Source organism: Ailuropoda melanoleuca, chromosome 1, assembly GCF_002007445.2.
Source record: "Ailuropoda melanoleuca isolate Jingjing chromosome 1, ASM200744v2, whole genome shotgun sequence".
In the NCBI taxonomy this organism is placed as follows: domain Eukaryota; kingdom Metazoa; phylum Chordata; class Mammalia; order Carnivora; family Ursidae; genus Ailuropoda; species Ailuropoda melanoleuca.
Window position 1 is genome coordinate 113,711,884 of NC_048218.1, and position 18,736 is coordinate 113,730,619.

Genomic DNA, 18,736 nt, shown 5'->3' on the forward strand with positions numbered 1-18,736 from the left:
AAGCATCTGTCTTAGCCTCAGGTCATGATCCCAGGGTCCTCGGATCAAGTCCCACATCAGGCTCCTTCCTCAGAGGGGAGCCTGCTTCTCCCTCTGCCTCTGCCTGCCACTCCCCCTTCTTGTGCTTTCTCTCTCTGTGTCAAATAAATAAATACAATATTTTTTTGAAAAAGAAGAATATTTTTTTTGGTCACAAATCATTTGGCCATATAAGTGAGACTGAATTTCCAGACACTATTTTGTCCCTCTGATCTAGATGAATGTCAATACATTGTTTCCATGCTGCCTTGAATTCTGTATTAAGTCTTGAAATTAAATAGTATGACTCCTCCATTTTTTTCTTCTTTTTAAAAGTTAATAGGCATATGAAAAGGTGAGTTATATCATATGTCATTAGGGGAATTACAGATTAAAACAACAATGAGCTTCTAGGACACATCTGTTACAATGGCCAAAATCTGGAACACGGATGACACCAAATGCTGGCGGGGATCTGGAGCAATAGGAACTTTCACTCACTGCTGGTGGGAATGCAAAATGGTGCAGCAGTTTTTAATAAAACTATTCATATTCATACCATATGATCTGGCAGTCATGTTTTTCTGTATTTACCCAAAAAAGCTAAAACATATGTTCTACACAAAAATCTGCACACAAATGCTTGTAGCAGTTTTACTCGTAACTGCCAAAACTTGGAAGCAACCAAGATATTTCTCAGTAGGTGAATGAATAATAAAACTGTGATACATCCAGACAATAGATGGACAATAAATGGAGTATTAGTGCAAAAAATAAATGAGTGATGTAATTCACGAAAAGACAGGTTGGAATCTTAAATGCATATTACTAAATAAAAGAAGCCAATCAGGAAAGGCTATTTACTGTGTATGATTCCAGCTATACGATATTCCAGAAAAAACAAAACTATGGAGAAAGTAAAAGGACCAGGGGTTACCAAGAGTTGTGGGGGAGGGATGAATAGGAGAAGCACAGAGGATTTTTAGGGCAGTGAACCTACTCTGTGTGTTACCATAATGATGGACACATGTCATCACACACCTGTCCAAACTCATAGAGAATACAACACCAGGAGTGAACCCTAATGTAAACTACGGACCATGGGTGATAACGATGTATCAGTGTAGGTTTGTCAATTGTAACAAATGCAACACTCTGGTGGGGAACATTGTTAGTGGAGGAATTGTGTTGGGGGGAGAATTGTATTGTGTAAAAACTCTCTGTACTTCCTGTTCAGATTTACTGTGAACCTAAAACTACTCTAAATATAATGTTTGTTAAAAGCGGGAAAATAAAATGGAAATTTGTTTTGGCTGTTCTAAGTGCTTTGAATTCTTATACAAACTTTAAAATCAACTTGTCAATTTCTTCAGAAAAACTTTCTAGAATTTTGATTGAGATTGCATTAAATCTATGGGTCAATTTGGGAAGAATTGACATCCTGACCATTCTGAGTTTTACAATTTATGAATATGGTCTCTCTCTCCATTTATTTAGGACTTCTTAAATTTCCAAAGGAATTATTTTTTTTCTCTAACACTATGTTTCATTGATACCTGCTCTTGTTTCTATTATTAATTGATTCATGCTCTTGTTTTTATTACTTCCTTATCTCTACTTATTTTGGCTTTAATTTATCTTCTTTTTCTAATTTCTTAAGATGGAAATTTAAGTAATTGATTTTAGATCTTCCAGTATAAGCAAACTTTTTCTCTAAGCTGTGTGTCATACAAACTTCATGTGATGTTTTTCATTATTTAATCCAAAATACTTTCTAAGTATTTCTATTTTCACTCATGGATTATTTAGGAATATGTTGCTTAACTTCCAAATAATTGGGATTTTCTATATCTTATAATCATTGGTTTTTAAATCTGTGATAGTAAGAAAATATACCCTGTAAGATTTCAGTCTTCATAAATTTGGGCTTATTTTATGGTTCAATGGTTTGCTCTGTGAGTATACCTTGTGCACTTGGATAATGTGTGTTTTGCTGCTAGATATGGTATTCTATGAACGTCATGCGTGTTAAGGTGGTTGGCAGTCTTGAGCGGGGCTCAGGTAGATCCTCGTATTCTATCATGGGTATGTAATTGTCATCTGTGGGAAAGTCTGTCTGGTTGGATCTCACCCAGCTGGTGTCTACTGATTGTCTTTTTTTTCTTTTTTCTTTTTAACGAATGCATCCTATAGTCCCAATTCTTTGTCAGGCAATTTTGGTTTCTATCCTAGATATTCTGAATTTAAGTTGTGGGGACTCAGAAATGCAGATTTTCTCTGATAAGTGTTCTTGCTGTTGTTGTAGCAACAGTCAACTTGGCTGCACTCTGCTTCTTGTATGGTAGCCCAGAGCTGTGTGCAGGGAGAAGTTAGACATCCCCTTTCCAACTGTTTTCCTTCCAGGAGTCCTCTGCCCATCCCCCACCTCCATCGGCCAGAGTGTCCACATTAGGTCCTCTGGCTCACTGGACCAGTAAGACTGTGGTTTTCCACCAGCTCCTCTACTGCCCCATGCTATCCCAACTGCACCTCCCCACAAACTACTAGTGGTGAAAACAGGGGACACTCTGTGCAGCTTTCCCTCATGAGCACAGGCTCCCCATCAGAACCTGAGGTTTCTCTTCCATCTCTGTCTCTGAGTTGACAATTGTGATCTGTGTGAAGATTGGTTCCATGGGATCGTCCTCAGCTATGGTATTGGGATCGTCCTTGGCCATGGTATTGGGATCATCCTCGTCTATAGTAATGGGATTGTCCTCAGTTATGGCAAGGGATCGTCCTCAGCTATGTTATTGGGATTGGTCTCAGCTATGGTAATGGGGTCGTCCTCAGCTATGGTAATGGGATCATCCTCACCTATGGTAATGGAATCCTCCTCAGCTATGGTATTGGGGTCATCCAAGGCTATAGTAATGGGATCGTCCTCAGTTATGGCAAAGGATCGTCCTCAGCTATGTTATTGGGATTGGTCTTAGCTATGGTAATGGGATCGTCCTCGGCTATGGTATTGGGATCGTTCTAGGCTATGGTATTGGGATCGTTCTCAGCTATGGTAATGGAATTGTTCTCGGCTATGGTAATAAGATCGTCCTCAGCTATGGTAATGGGATCATCCTCAGCTATGGCATTGGGATTGTTCTCAGCTATGGTAATGGAGTCATCCTCAGCTATGGTAAGGGGGTCGTCCTCAGCTATGGTAATGGGGTCGTCCTCAGCTATGGTAATGGGGTCATCCTCGGCTATGGTATTGGGATTGTTCTCAACTATGGTAATGGGGTCATCCTCAGCTATGGTAATGGGATCGTCCTCGGCTATGGTATTGGGATCATTCTCGGCTATGGTAATGGAATTGTTCTCGGCTATGGTAATAAGATCGTCCTCAGTTATGGTAATGGGATCATCCTTGGCTATGGTAATGGGATCGTCCTCAGCTATGGTAATGGGATCATCCTCATCTATGGTAATGGGGTCATCCTCAGCTATGGTAATGGGGTCATCCTCAGCTATGGTAATGGGGTCGTCCTCAGCTATGGTAATGGGGTCGTCCTCAGCTATGGTAATGGGGTCGTCCTCAGCTATAGTAATGGGGTCGTCCTCAGCTATGACAGGAAGTGGACCCTCTCTCTGTCTTTGTTTCATGACTTGTGCTCATTTGATGTTTGCACTTCCTTAACTCTAGGAGCATCATGTGCATACCCACAACAAATTCTTTATTACACCACTAAAAAATGAATGTTGTATGAGGTGAATTCCTGTTTTATTTTGTTGTTTTTGGCCTTTATTATTAGCAGTACATTTCTTTACTTATTTTGGAAATTTGGTTTAGAGGCTCATTTTGAGTAAGAGATATTTTTTCCTTCTTTTCTCTCTCTTCTTTCGTGTTTACATCCTTTTCCAAGGTTTCATGGTTGCTTTTATCTGTCACTCATGTGTCCCTGGTAAAAACCAGGTCTTCGAAGCTTTGGAGCCGCATGTCCATGATATTGTGGCTAACACATACCAGTCGGTTTGTTTCGGGTTCTGATGTGGTGTCTGTGTCGTGCTGCCCTCCAGGACCTCAGTTTGCCATCCTAGGCTGTGGGTTCCTGTACTGAGGCTATTTCCAGTGCAAGACTTTTCTTCTTTATTACTTCATAGGCACCACATTTTCAGTCTATATGGCTTATCTGACCAATAGGCTACATGCTCTGTCCTGCATTACTGTTCCACTTCTCTTCCATAGAGATGTTTGTCACTATGTTTTTTAAACTGTCTCTTTCTATGCGTTATTTATCATTCAGAAATGGTACATTCACTATTTAAGTTTATTGCACCATGACAATTGCTAGGGGTTGAGGAGAGGGAGGGAAAGGGAAGATCGTGTTTAATGGGTGTGGACTTTCAGACTGGGAAAATGAAAAAAGTTCTGGATGTGGGTGTGGATGCTGGTGATGGATGTACAATAGTGTGCATGCACTTAATGCCACAGAGCTGTACACTTACCAACAGTTAAAATGGTAAATTACATGTCACATATATTTAACCCAATTAAAAAATGGAGGGGCCCCTGGTTGGCTCAGCTGGTTGAGCATCTGACTCTTGATTACAGTTCAGGTCTTGATCTCATGGTTGTGAGTTCAAGCCCCACAGTGGGCTCTGCGCTGGGTGTGGAGTCTACTTTAAAAAAAAATGGGGAAAAAATGGTATTGAATTTAATCATGACATGACCATTCTGGTTAACAATGTTATATTGAAAAGAGAACATGTTTTAAAAAGTGTCTGGAGTTAAATTAAGCAAGGTGACATAGTCACATTAAAAATGCTATTAAACTTGAAACAGGATTTACTGTGCTATCTAGAGCAGAAATCACCTACTATGTTTTCATCAGTGTACAGGGGAAAATGTTACAAAAACAAGTGGGGCTGAACACAGGCCTCTGGAGACATCATATCATGTTTACATTCATCAATTTTTCACCCTCTGAGTGCCTATTCAAGCAGTTACTAATCCGCATAACTGGGCCATCTTCCCAGCCGTCCTTCCCAGTCTTGTCTACAGAGATATGAGGCCCTTGTCCCAACATCTTATTGCAATGCAGATACACACACTTATCTATCAGATGAGGGATAACACCCAAAAAGTCACGTGGGCTCCCTGCTCTTTCTGCATGAACCGCGATGGGCAGCTAATGGCGGCCACTTGGCTTGCTATGCCCAAGTGTGGTCACAAACATTTCCAAGCGCCTGTGATGTGTAAGTCATTGTGGTTGCTGCCAGGAAGACAGCATAATCCCTATCTTCAGGGGATTCCTATTGTAGTGAGTACATAAACCATCATATGTAATTAACTTTGTCATCTTGATAGGATGTACTTTAAAGTCACCAACCAGTGTTTGAGAGCTCCTTCTACTTTCCTTTGTGTGTGTGGGGAGGAGGGGTGGGTTTGAAAATCTGTATCCCCAAACTGTTCACATACCGCACATCGCCTTGTATCCCCGGTTCCTCAGACTATACCAACAGGCTCACGGATCTTTGGGACCTGCCTTATCAATCCCTGACCCCATGACTTGCCACTTTCTCTTTTTTATCGCCTGGCTTCCTTTAGATTTCCTCTTACCCATTTTATTTCTATCCAGTGTGAAGCTCGGAGTCCTTACCTGAGAAGGGGAATGTGGAAGAGAGGCAGAAGCATTTTTCTCTCTCATTATTAACACCTTCAACTACTCCATCCTTCATTTTCCTTTTTTTTTTTTTAATATTTTCTTTTTTTATTTGTCAGAGAGAGAGAGAACAAGCAGAGGGAGAAGCAGAGGGAGAGGAAGGAGCAGGCTCCCTGCTGAGCAGGGATTCCGACAGGGGCCTCGATTCCAGGACACGGGGATCATGACCTGAGCTGAAGGCAGACACTTCACTGACTGAGCCACCCAGGTGTCCCCTCCTTGTTTTAAACAACACTGAAATCATCCCCCACCCAAGTATCCTGAATATATTTCTAAGCATCAGTTAGTTCATCTTTGACTTTAGAATTTGTGATAACATTTTCCATCCTTTGCTCTTTAAAGGAGAAGATGCACCAAAGTAGAGATGTGGAATCTATTCTTGGTGATGCCATTTATTTGAAAAATAATTTGAAAAATTTGAATTTGAAATATTTGAATTTGAAAAATTGCTCTGTTTCTGACCCTCAGATTCCTCCTCTGTAACATGAAGATCATAATAATTATGCAAGCTATCTAATGGTGTTGGCTTGAGGGTCAAATCACAAGTGTTAAAATGACCTTTGAAAACGATAAAGGACTACAAAAATGTTACCTGTTATTTTAATAAAATTTTTCCTATTATTGAAGCTTTAGAACTTAGAAATTGACATTCACAGCAGCTTGTCTGATAAATAAATAAGTCTGAATCTAATTAAAAGGTAATGTTCCGCTATTTGGATTCCTCTGCCTTTAAGACCGGGAAGGTAGGTTTCTCCGTTGGCATTCTTGGCTCTACTCTGGAGCTGTGTTTATTCTGTGCTTTGCGGGGGACAATCTCAAAGACACAATATCATGGGAATTGAACTGAATCACTGGAAAATGTGATGTGAGGAAAAACAGGCAAGTACACTTTCCCGAATGTATTTGCTCCGTTTTGCCCCTTTGACAAAGTGAACTAGAAATTAACAAACATAAAGTTCATGTTCAGGCCATGTGATTTATTTTGAAATAAGATTATACTGAATCACATCACAGGTCCCCTATCCTTGACATTTAAAAGGATCTATCTCTTTGTTTTCAGAGAGAAAGGCCAAGGGAAACGTTCAGGGCCTCATCTCAGATCAGGAGTGTGGCATCCCCAGATAAGAGCAGGCCACACCCCCAAACGCTGTCTGAATTGAGACCTACACAATAAGGCAATGTGTCTAGGATTTTATGTAATTCTCTTGGCAAGTAAAGTTCTCGGTGGTTTCAGACAATTCCTTTGGTTTCTTGACCTTCAGTTTGCCTGTAACAGGCATTCTCATCAAAATCACTCCGCCAGGTCTCCTGCTGGTTTAATCCATGATTCCTGTGGCCATATCACTCTATCCCATTTCGGAGATGTGGCTTCTGCTTATTTTGCTTTTCTTTTATGCACAATAGTGGGTCCCAAACAGCGAAGGCAAGTTAGTGCAAACCTAATGGGGGGGGTGGAATTTGTCACAGACGTTCTTAAAAGCCAGAGAAAAAAGTTAGAGAGCTCATAAATATGAATTAAGTTCACTAAAAAGACAGGATGCTAAAAAGGATGACAAATGTTATTTCCCATCTTAAATAAGAAACAAACAATTCCGTAAAATCACCTCATCACCACTTCTTCCTTGCCAGCGATGCTGCCAACCCCCGCCCAGGAATTTCAATGAGGTGTTTGCCTCTAGTTTTGCTCTGATGCAGGTAATATGCCTGGTAGGAGACATTCTTACCTGTGTGTACGATCTTCCTTCAAAATGTTCATATTTTGCTGGCGTTATGAATCAGAATTTTTGAATCCTGCTTCTTGGGTCTCCCCTGGAGGCCTAGGCTTGAATATTTGATGTCGGAATGGCCTTGAGAACTTGCTAATGCTCTCAGCATTGCTGACTCTGTGGGTAATTCTCAATTTCCTGGGTAGCGTGTTGTTCGGCAACTCCACCCACCGCCGCACATTCTTAGCCAAGTGACTGAACAAGACTTAGTTTTCTTAACAGTAAAATGAAGGAAAGCACAGAACCCACTTCACGTGCTTGTTGCAAGGGCCGGGGGAGATGATGAGGGTACCGTGCGTGGCAGGCCTGGCCAGACTGCGGTGCCTGTTCATTACTATTCTCAGTGAGCAGTAGTATTGTCCCTGTCCTATCGGTGATGATTCTGAGGCAAAAGATATGTTCTCAGCGTCTCATGAAACCATCTCAGCCATTTTCCGTTGCTAAGAAAAAGAAAGATGATCCGAGAAGCGTGTCTCCTTGCCCTAATTTTTATTTATCTCTTCCAAGCTTGGTTTCTAAAGCCTTTTGCCCAAGGCACCAGGGCCATTAATTTTTGCTTCTAGTTCACTTAGTCTTTCCCTTCCCGGTGGAGGGAAAGATGCTGCCTGTATTGGTGCCGAAATCCTTGTGTCAGTGGAAAAGTTACACAGAAATGGCTCCCTGTGCATTTCTTATATGAAGGATGTGATGTTTGTAGTTTATTTTTTTTCTGTCCCAAATAAAGTAAGATTCTTTCAGCTTGTGTAACAGAAAACCTCAGCTCAGTGTGTTTAAACAATAAGGACTCTATTATTTTATATGATTGGAGGTGTGGAGCCAGCAGGGCCTCAGGCTTGGCTAATTCAGGGCATAGTCAAAGACCCCTGAAAGGGAACTTTCTCCCTGAGTGTCCTTTTGCCCGACAGTGGCCGAAGAAGGAAACCCCTGACCTCAAGACTGCTGAGTGATAAGGTGTTTCCAGAACAACTGAGCAAAAATGACCTTCTCTTCTGCTACCACGCAGCTCCAGAACCCTTTCTTGTGTGGAAGAGACATTTGGGGAGCATTTTTGCAGAGTCCGCTAAGGGCAGTTCCCCCTGGCCAGTGAGAAATCCAGTGCTGCATCTACATGGATGTGTTGTGGGGCAATGACGATCTGGGACCACTGGAGGAACAGGAGACTTACGGACGCTCAGTGGAACCTGGTGCTGTAGCCCAGACTGACTGACCTCAGCACCAACATGGAAGGGCAATGGCCCTCGTGGGTCCCCGACATCAATGCAAGGACCACATAGGACCTGGGTGACACCAGAAGGATGTGCTGCCAGACCCAAGCCTGCACTCCCCTCCACCCGGCTTGATAGCTTAGTGCAGGAGGGCAAACATCCAACAGCTGGTGTCAGGTCGTCATTAGTGAAGCATGGGTCAGACATTTTTCAACAGTCTATTTTGACTTCTTTTACTTGGAGTTGAAAGAAGCCCTTGAGACATGGCCTGAGCAGGGCCTGTCCCAGAGGCTCCAATGACGTTTGGGTTGACTCTCCTGGAACCTTGTGGGGCATGCAAAGAGCCTGTGTTAGTCTGCACAGATCCTTCCTGGGACACTCCCTGTGTTGTCCACACCTGCACAAGCCAGTGACCCCTTCCAGCCGTCAGCTTTTAGGACTGGCTGCGCCACGTTCACTCAGGAGACAAAGTATCACCACATTTGTTTGCTGTCACCGCCTGAGCCGAGTTTACCTTCTACCCACCCGTGCAGGTGCCCTAAGCCTGCAGCGCTGTCAACAGTAACAGTTGCAGGTAACAGTGTCTTCAAGCACTTCACCCAATTATGCCATTTATTGCTACAATCATGTAGTCAGGTAAGTGCTAATATTAACCCATTTCACAGTTGAGAAAACCAAAGCAGCAGGTGGTGGGTCTGTACCTGACCCAAGGTCCCATGGACGATCAAACCAGCTAATCCAGTCTGTGCCCTTGACTAGTGTTTAACTCAGGCTGCACATACAAATTGCCCAAGGAGAAGTTTCTAAATATCCGGGCCTGAATCCCCCCTCAGACTCCAGAAACCTTGATTGTGGTGGGTAGTGACAGTACATGGTGAGCCCTGTGGGCAGTGGAGGTGAGCGGCACCTGTCTGACAGCATCCGAGTCCTCCAGCACTCGGCAGTTCTGCTGGCTTCCCAAGCATTCCCGCACTTAGCTTGTCTCCTGGATGCTCACAGCAGTCAACGTCAAAGGCACAGGGGAGGGTCAGCATCGTTGCTGCCTTTTTCTCCAGAAGTGAGAGTCAAATCTAAGCTAACACAAGTCAGCTAGAGGGAATTGCAGGCATCAGGGGAGAAGAAACACATTCGCTGTGATTCTAAATCATTTTCATGCCAATTGCAAATGGTTCTCTCTTTTCTTCATAAATTTCCTTTCTCCTTGCTATTTTTAACAAGGTCATTGGTCTTTTCTCCATTCCGTCTGAGCTTCAGCCTTCATTCTACCTTCAGACTTTATCTATTCAGGACTCAGCTTACAGTTTCATAAAACAAAGCATGTCTCATTTCCCATTATATATTAATATCAGTATAATAGAGTTGAACCGTAAGGGTTTTTAATCATCTCACTTTTGATCATTAAATCCCATTCCAGTTCATTTATGATGTCAATAATATGAAATATATAAGGTACATTGCTGGAGATCAGCCTCACAAGGAAATTACACTCCGCCATGATTTCATTTCATGGTTCCCTGTATGTTTACTCGCATCATAGGTGAATACATGTACGTGTAGGTTGTTAGAGTGTATACAGACCCACCTCTGCAGGCCAAAACTGATCACAGAATAGATGTGTCCCAGGGGCGGGGGTGGGGGTATTGGAATCTAGTGATCGCCCCACTCTGTAACCCAGTGTCACTTTCCTCAAGTAGGAGAAAGCAGTTGAGAAATCCTGAAGTTTTCATATTGGAGAGTATGTGGGATGAAACAATGAAAAGAAGCAAATAAGAAGAAATAAAATTTTGTGGTAAAAGGTGGAAGGACCTAAAAATGCTCTCTGAAAAATCACACAGCTCGATCCAGGAGAAGCCTGTCCAGAAGTGTGAGCAGACCTGTACTTTCCACCATTCTTGGACATGGTGTCCAACAAGACACCAGGTTCATTCAGGTGCCGTTCATTTTATTAAAAGATCCCTGAGTTTCCATGTGTCAAAATAGAGCAACTAGGGGAGAACCTGGGTGTTCAGTTGTTTAAGTGTCTGACTCTTGGTTTCAGCTCAGGTCATGATCTCAGGGTCGTGAGATTGAGCCCCAAGTTTGGCTTTGCCCTGAGCATGGAGCCTGCTTAAGATTCTCTCTCTCTCTCCCTCTGCCCCTCCACCCTCCACCCATGCTCATGCATGCACGCTCTCTCTCTTAAAAAAAAAAAATAGAACAACTGGATAGCTAAATAAACAGCAACATAAAGATCTTACCAACAAATGGTATCAAAACCCTGACTCACCATGCAATGCAGCAGGCAACCCCAGGAAGACAGGAGGCTTGGGTGGGCAATTACAGTAATGGGGTGCACAATAGAAGAGGTCAAGACGATATATAGTTTAAAAATGCTTAAAAATAATATAGGGGCACCTGCGTGGCTCAGTCAGTTAAGTGTCTGACTCTTGGTCTCAACAGAGCTCAGGATCTCAGGGTGGTGAGATCGAGCTCTGAGTGGCGTTACGTGCTCAGTGCAGAGTCTGCTTGAGATCCTCTCTCTCCCTCTCCCTATACCCCTCCCATCCCCCCCCCAAATAATAAATAAAACAAATCTTTCAAGCAATTACCATAACCAATGAGATTCAAATGGCAAGCATTGTAATTGCATCCAGATATTTTCTTTGGATAAAACACTTCAAGCTCCTTCAAAACCGATGCTTCTCTGGGTGTTAGTGAGGGAGATCATGATGGAAAAGACAAGGTAGCACTGGATTGACAATTGTTGCCAGATTTTAAGCTTGGTAAAGCTCACCTGTCGAAGGACAAGGAGGGAGGAGAGAAAATGGAGAGAAGCCATTTTTATTAAGCTTTAAACTTTGATCCCAGTATAGTTAACATACAGTGTTTATTAGTCTCAGGTATACAATTCAACACTCTCATACAGCACCCTGTGCTCATCACGACAAATGCAGTCTTTAGTCCTCGTCTCCTATTTAACACATGCAACCACCAACCACCCCTCTGGGAACCATCAGTGTATTTTCTACAGTTAAGAGTCTGTTTTTTTATTTGTCTCCTTTTTTTGTTGTTGGCTTCCTTTGTTTCTTAAATTCCACATATGAGTGAAATTATATGGTATTTGTCTTTCTCTGACTTATTTCACCTAGCATTGTGCACTCTAGCTCCACCCATGCCATTGCAAATGGCAAGGTTTCATTGTGTTTTTATGGTTGAATAATATTCCATTATATATATATAATATATATATATATTATATATATATATCACATCTTCTTTATCTTTTCATCTATTTGGAGAGAAGACATTTTTAAAGGATAAATCACCATGGATTCACTATTCAGCCTGTAAATAGATGTCAACTTTTTAACTGCCTTCCCTCCCTCCCTCCTTCCTTCTCTCCCTCCCTCTTTCCTTCCTTCATTCCTTCTGTTCCTTCCCTTCCCTCCTGGAGATACTCACTGAGTGCCATCTGTGCTTTCAGCACCATGCAAGACATTGAGGATAACAAGCTGCATTACATAAACATGGTGCCTATCTCATGCTACTCACAGTAAGAGGTGGAATAGACCAAACTCAAGAATGTAGAAGATCTTTTATTTTAACTTATGCCACTGCATGTTTGATATTAGCCAAGTTTCTTAACCAATCTGGGCTTAGTTTAAACTTTGTTACGGATAAAATAGTAATAGAGTTCCCAACCCATTGCAGGGAGTTGTCTGGTTGAACACACATAAAATGTTCTGAAATACAAGGCATCATAACTATCTGTGTGTGGAACTTGACTTACCAAGACTTGCTTAACTCCCCTGGGTTACCTAACAGTGGAGCCAGCCCTAGAGTTGAGGGTGGGGCCAAGATGCCCCGCAGGCATGGCTGGGAGCTTCAGAGCGGTAGGAGGTGGGAGAAATGACGACAGGGTACTGGGGGAAACCAACATGCCCACCACAACGCATCTGGAAAAACTGACTCAAATTTGTGAAATATTTCATTAAATCCATACTCCCCCTCCCCTTTCAAAATCTAGATTTAAGCTGTTCTTAATTACAATGTTCCTGAAGAGACAGTTGATATTATACTACTGTTTGTTTTCAGGCTAGGAGGAACTTGGTGGGACCAGAGGGTCCCATGTCCTCTTCATCAATGGAGGAGAAAAGCCTGTGAAGAGGAGCTGGCTGGGCTGCCTGGGCTGCAGGAGCACATCCTGAGCAAGGCTCTCTGTTGGTGTCCACATATGGCTATTTAGAATTGGCCTGACTCCACAGCACAGTGGAGCCTGCTGTTCCCGGTGGTGGTGGTGGGTGGGCTGGCTCGCGCTGAGTGGCTGGTGGCCAGCAGCCTGATGGAGCCTTTCTGGTCAAGGCACTGGATTGTCTTTCCCTGTCTTCACCGTTGCCCTTCGGCAAGCTCCTTCAGAGTCCCAGCTTAGTCTGGGTCCCACTGTGAGGACTCGGGAAGGCTCTTTCTCCATCTCTGGAGAAGCAGCCAAGGGGACGGCATGTCCTCTTGTCAAGTCCAGAGTAGGAAGCTTCAGTGCAGTGTCTGGGAGAGGACAGCTGTGTCCAGAGTGCTGTGGTCTTTGGAACAGAGCAGTAGGGATGAGGCTTCTGGGCAGAGGAGCACAGAGCCCTTTCTATCCTTAACATGGTGGAAATTTCTCTTGTCTGTCTGTATGTTTCCTTTCCATTGGCCATCCCTGCCCCCAAGAATATCAGTTGGTGTAAGCCGGGGCCTCTTCATCCATACTCACTGCTGAATCCACAGTGCCTAGAATAGCATGTGCAGAATAAATATTTGTTGAATAAATGAACAGCAAAAAAAGAGGGAAGGAGGATAATTACTTTTCTTTTCCTTCAGTCTTGTTTTCCTGGAGTTACTAATTTTCTGGCCTTCTTTGCCTCTGGCCGGCTCCAGTACACATTGGTTGATGGGTGCATTTACGGCACACATTCTGTGTTGGGATTTCTCTTTGCTGTTATCTTGATATTCCCATTTTTTCTCTCTTGCCCTATTCTTTCTTGATTGAAGGAAAGGGTCAGAGAACTATGGCCCCCTGCTTGTTTTTGTCAATAAAGTTTATTTGGGGCACAGCCACATCCACGTGCTTGTATGCTGTCAGTGGATGCTTTCAGGTTACAACAGTAGAGTTGAGTGTTGAGTGAGAGGCAATATGGCCTCAAAGCCCAAGATATTTACTTTCTGGTCCTTAACAGATAAGCTTACCAGACCCTTGTTTACTCTGTCATTTTGTCAAACACATCTTCTCATGGCTTCCCAGAGGTTCCGGGGAAGAATAGAAAGATTATTGAGACTGCAAGCTTATGTTCTTATTATCACCTTATTGTCTACTTTTCACTAGAATTGCTGGGTTGCCTGGAGAGAAAATGCTGGGCCAGAAAAGAATTGCTCTCAAAAACTTGTAATAAACATTCTATTGAAGAAATTGTATGGTGGGTTTAGCAAATCCTAAGTGTAGTGCTTGGTGTTCATTCACAAAATATTGACACATATGTGGTCCTTTCCCACACCAAGATCTAGAATCTTACCAGTGCCTCAGAGGCCATGTTCTGTCCCCTCTGCATCATCCTCTCCCCTCAAAGTGTACCTTTGTTCTGACCGTGTCACCTATCATCTTGCCTCTCGTAGAAAGTAGTATTAATGGGATCATACAGTAAGTACATAACTCTTTGTCTTCATTCTCTCAATAAAATGTTTGTAATATTCACCCACATTGTTGTGTTGGCTTTATTTGTCCATTGTATGAATTCTGCAGACTATATTTTCCTGTTCTATTTTTGATGCACATTTGGGTTTTTTCCAGTTTGGGGCTTTAATGAACAGAGCTTTTATAAGGATCCTTGTACATGTCTGTTAGTGTGTGATTTTCTGCATTTTGGCTGGATATACAAGCAGCACAGGAATTTCTGAGTGATAGAGCTGCACTGGTACAGCAGTAGTAATGCTGCTAAGTTGTTTTCCAAAAGGATTATTCTGATTTATAATTTCATCAGCAATTAATGAGTGGTCCAGTTCATCTACATTCTTCCAACACTAGGTATTGTCCTGGTTTAAATTTTTTTTTATTCATTCCAATGCATACATTTTGTGTGTGTGTGTGAAATTCGTTTTTTTTTTTAAATTTTATTGTGTTGAGTTAGTCACCATTAGTTTTTGATGTAGTGTTCAATGATTCAATATTTGCATGTAACACCCATTACAACACGTGCCCTCCTTAGTATCTCATGGTTTCATTTTGCATTTTCCTGCTAATCAATAATGTTGTATCCCTTAGCATATGCTATCAATCATTTGGATACCTTTTTTTTTTTTTTTTTGGTAAAGGATCTGGACAAAACTTTGCCCATTTTTAATTGAGTTATTTATCTTCTTTGCTGATATGTAGTGGTGTGTCGCAATGACACATTTGTCGTAAATTAGTAGCCAAATGCGTGCGCATCAGTTTCTGGACTCTATTTGTTCCACTGGTACTGTTTTCTATCTTTGCCTCTTTATCATAATATTTGAATTAATGCAGCTTTATAAACGTCCTGCTAGTTGGTAGTATAAGTGCTCTGGCTTTATTTTTCTTCTTCAAAAAATGCCTTTGTTATTTATAGCCTTTTGCATTTCCACGTGAGTTTTAAATCAGTTTATTGATTTTCACAAAAAAAGTCCACTGGGATGTCAACGGAGGTTTCATTGAATATATAGACTAATTTGAGGAGAACTGACTTCTGTTTGAGTCTCCCTATTCTTGAAAGTGGTACTGCCCATCATCCTTATTTGCAAAATCTATAGTTCTGAATTAGACTACTTGCTAAAATGTGTTAGTGGCCCCCAAACGGATACTTTGGCACATTCAAGGTCACTGCAAACATGAGCAGAATGGTAAAAAACTTGAGTTTTCTGATGAACAAGTACCACATTGTTTACATTTTTTTGCTTTTTTTTTTTTTTTTTTTGGAGGTGGTTTTTCTGCTTAGATTGGCCCCAAGTGTAGTCTTGGGGTGTTGCCCACTTTCCTAGGTGCAAAAGGCTTTGATGTGACTTATGGAGAAATTATGTGTGTTAGAGAAGCTTTGTTTAGGCATAAGTTATAGTGCTATTGAATGTGAGTTCGATGTTAATGAATCAACAATATGTATTAAATCGGTTGTCTTTAAACAGAAACACGCATAAACCAGGCTTTGTATCGATCAGTTGACAAAAATGTTGTGACCAGATGCTTGCAGGAACCTAACCTTATATGCCTTCTAGGAGCAATGGTCAGTATTCACTGAAGCAGTGTTTGCAGACTTTGTAGAACAGAACTACTGTGTACAACAAGAAACTACTGCATTTCCCCCTAAACTTTGGTCTTCAGTTTTTCTTAGTGCTCTTTAGTCTCTTCTATGTAGAGATTTGCATGTGTCTTGTTAGATTTATCCCCAGGTGGTTGATTTTTTTTTAAGTGGGTTCCATGCCCAGCATGGGGCTTGAACTCATGACCCTGAGATTGATAGTCGCAGGCTCTACCAACTGAGCCAGCCAGGCTCCTCCCACCCCTAGGCTGGTTGGTTTTTTTGATACTACTTAAAATGTCACTCTTTATTTCTTTGTTGCTAGTATATAGGAAAACAATTCAGTTTTGTGTATTGACATTATGTGCAGTGAACTTAGTAAATTTACTTACTAATTCTAATAGTTTGTAGCTTATTTCGGATTTTCCCCCATACACCATTACATCATTGTATCATTTGTGAATAATTTCAGTTTTACTTCTTTTTTTTCCTCCAATTCATATAACTATTTTCCTTGCCTTTATCATACTGGCTAAGGCCTCTATAAAATATTAAATGTAAGTGGGGGTAGTGGATATGATAGTTAATTTTAAGTGCCAACTTGGGTAGGTATGATACCCAGTTTTTGGTCAAATACTCTAGATGTTGCTGTCAAGGGCACTTTTTTTTTTTTTTCCCAAGGGCACTTTTTAGGTGTGATTAACATTTGAACCAGAAGACTTTGAGTAAAGTAGATTACCATCCAGAATGTGTGTGGTCCTCATCCTATCAGTTGAAAATCTTCAGAGAAAAAAAACTGACGTTCCCTGAAGAAACAAATTCTGCCTTCAGACTCAGGCTGCAACAGCAACTCTTCTCTGGGTTTTCATGGGCCTTCCCTGCAAATTTCAGACTTGCAAGTCCCATACATCTTGTGAGCCAATTCCTTAATATAAATCTCTCTCTCTCTCTCTGTCTCTCACTTTTTCTCTCTCCATATGTATTGAATATGATATTTAAATATGATGTTTTCTGTAGGGGTTTTTTTGCAGGTACCAGATTTGTTTTATAAAAATTTGTTTTATAAAAATTATGTTGTTTTTATAAAAATTATGAATAGGTATTGAATATTAACAAATACTTCTGTTTATCAGCTGTGATACCCATGTGATTTTTCTCCTCTAACCTATTAATGTGGTAAAATACAATGGTTGATTTTCAAACTTGAAAACTAGTTTGCATTCCTGGAAATGTACTGGTGATGTATTAATCTTTTAAATAAATTGGTAGTTTTGATATTTTACATCTTTGTTCAGGAGAAGGATTGACCATGTTGGTAATGTCCTTGTCTGGATTCATTGTCAAGATGAACCTGTACTCAGAAAATGAGTGATTTATTCATTCCTTTTCTGGTCTTTGCAAGAGTTTGTGAAGATGGTCGTTCATATTACTTCTTATTTTCTTAATACCTGTAAAAGCTTTATTTTAGTGTCCCTCTTAAATGCAGATACTAATAATTTGTACTTTCATTTCTCTCCATCAGTCTTGCTGGGAGTTATCAATTATATTATGCTTTGTTTTGGATCTTTGGATTGCTATAACAAAATAAAACAGACTGGAGGGCTTATAAATAACAGAAAATTATTTATCATAGTTCTGGAGGTTGGCATCTAATATCAAGGCACCAGGAGATTTAGTGTGGGCAAGGGCCAGCTATCTTCTCACTGTGTCCTCATATGGCAGAAAGGGCAAGCAAGATCTTTGAGTTTAATGTGCTCTTCTTTTTCTAGCATCTTTAGATAGATGTTAGATTATTGATTTTCACTTGGACTACTTTTTAGCCCTCCCCCTTTTCTTTGCCCTTTAAGATGATCAATTTCTCTTTAAAACTGCATTAACAGTATACCCACATGTTTTAATATGTTATATTTCATTACTGCTTAGTTCAATATATTTTCTAATTTTCATTTTGATTTTTTCTTTGATCCATGGATGTGAAGAAGTGTATTGCTGAACTGTGAAATGTTTGCGGATTTATCTTGTTCTTTTTCTATTTTTTATTTCTAGCTGAATTTGACTGCTCAGAGAATCTAGGCTGTATGACTTTAGTCTTCTAAGGCCTGGTGTATGGTTTATTTTATTGAATGTTTTATGTGCACTTGGAAAGAATATGTATTTTGCAATTCTGGACTCTAATACTTCATATATGTCAATAAATCAAGCTTGCCAAATAGATCCAGTATTAAGAGCTTCTATGCCCTATTGATTTTTGTGTTTGGTTGCTCTGTTACTAAGATGTGACAATCTCCAAGTATAATTGTGAATTTGTTGATTTCTTCCTTAGCCATGTTAATTTTTGCTTTATATATTTTGATGCTATTTTATTAGGTGCATATAGATTTAGGATGGTTCTACATTTTTAAAGCCTTTTTTATTTTTTTATAATAATTTTTTATTATGTTATGTTAGTCACCATACAGTATATCCTTAGTTTTTGATGTAATGTTTCATCATTCATTATTTGTGTATAACACCCAGTGCACTATGCAATATGTGCCCTTCTTAATACCCATCACCAGCCTATCCCAGCCCCCCACACCCTTCCCCTCTGAAGCCCTCAGTTTGTTTCTCAGTCCATAGTCTCTCATGGTTCATTTCCCCTTCTGTTTACCCCCCCTTCATTCTTCCCTTTCTTCTCCTACCGATCTTCCTATTTCTTATGTTCCATAAATGAGTGAAACCATATGATAATTGTCTTCCTCTGCTTGACTTATTTCACTTAGCATAATCTCCTCCAGTCTCGTCCATGT

The 18,736-nt window shown here is 40.9% G+C and overlaps 1 non-coding gene across 1 annotated transcript; it reads right to left on the reverse strand.

Annotated features, from left to right (window-relative positions):
• Window positions 1-16,127: 16,127 nt before the first annotated feature.
• TRNAD-AUC lies at window positions 16,128-16,200 on the reverse strand. The gene has a single exon. It is a non-coding gene; the product is annotated as a tRNA-Asp (tRNA).
• Window positions 16,201-18,736: the final 2,536 nt, after the last annotated feature.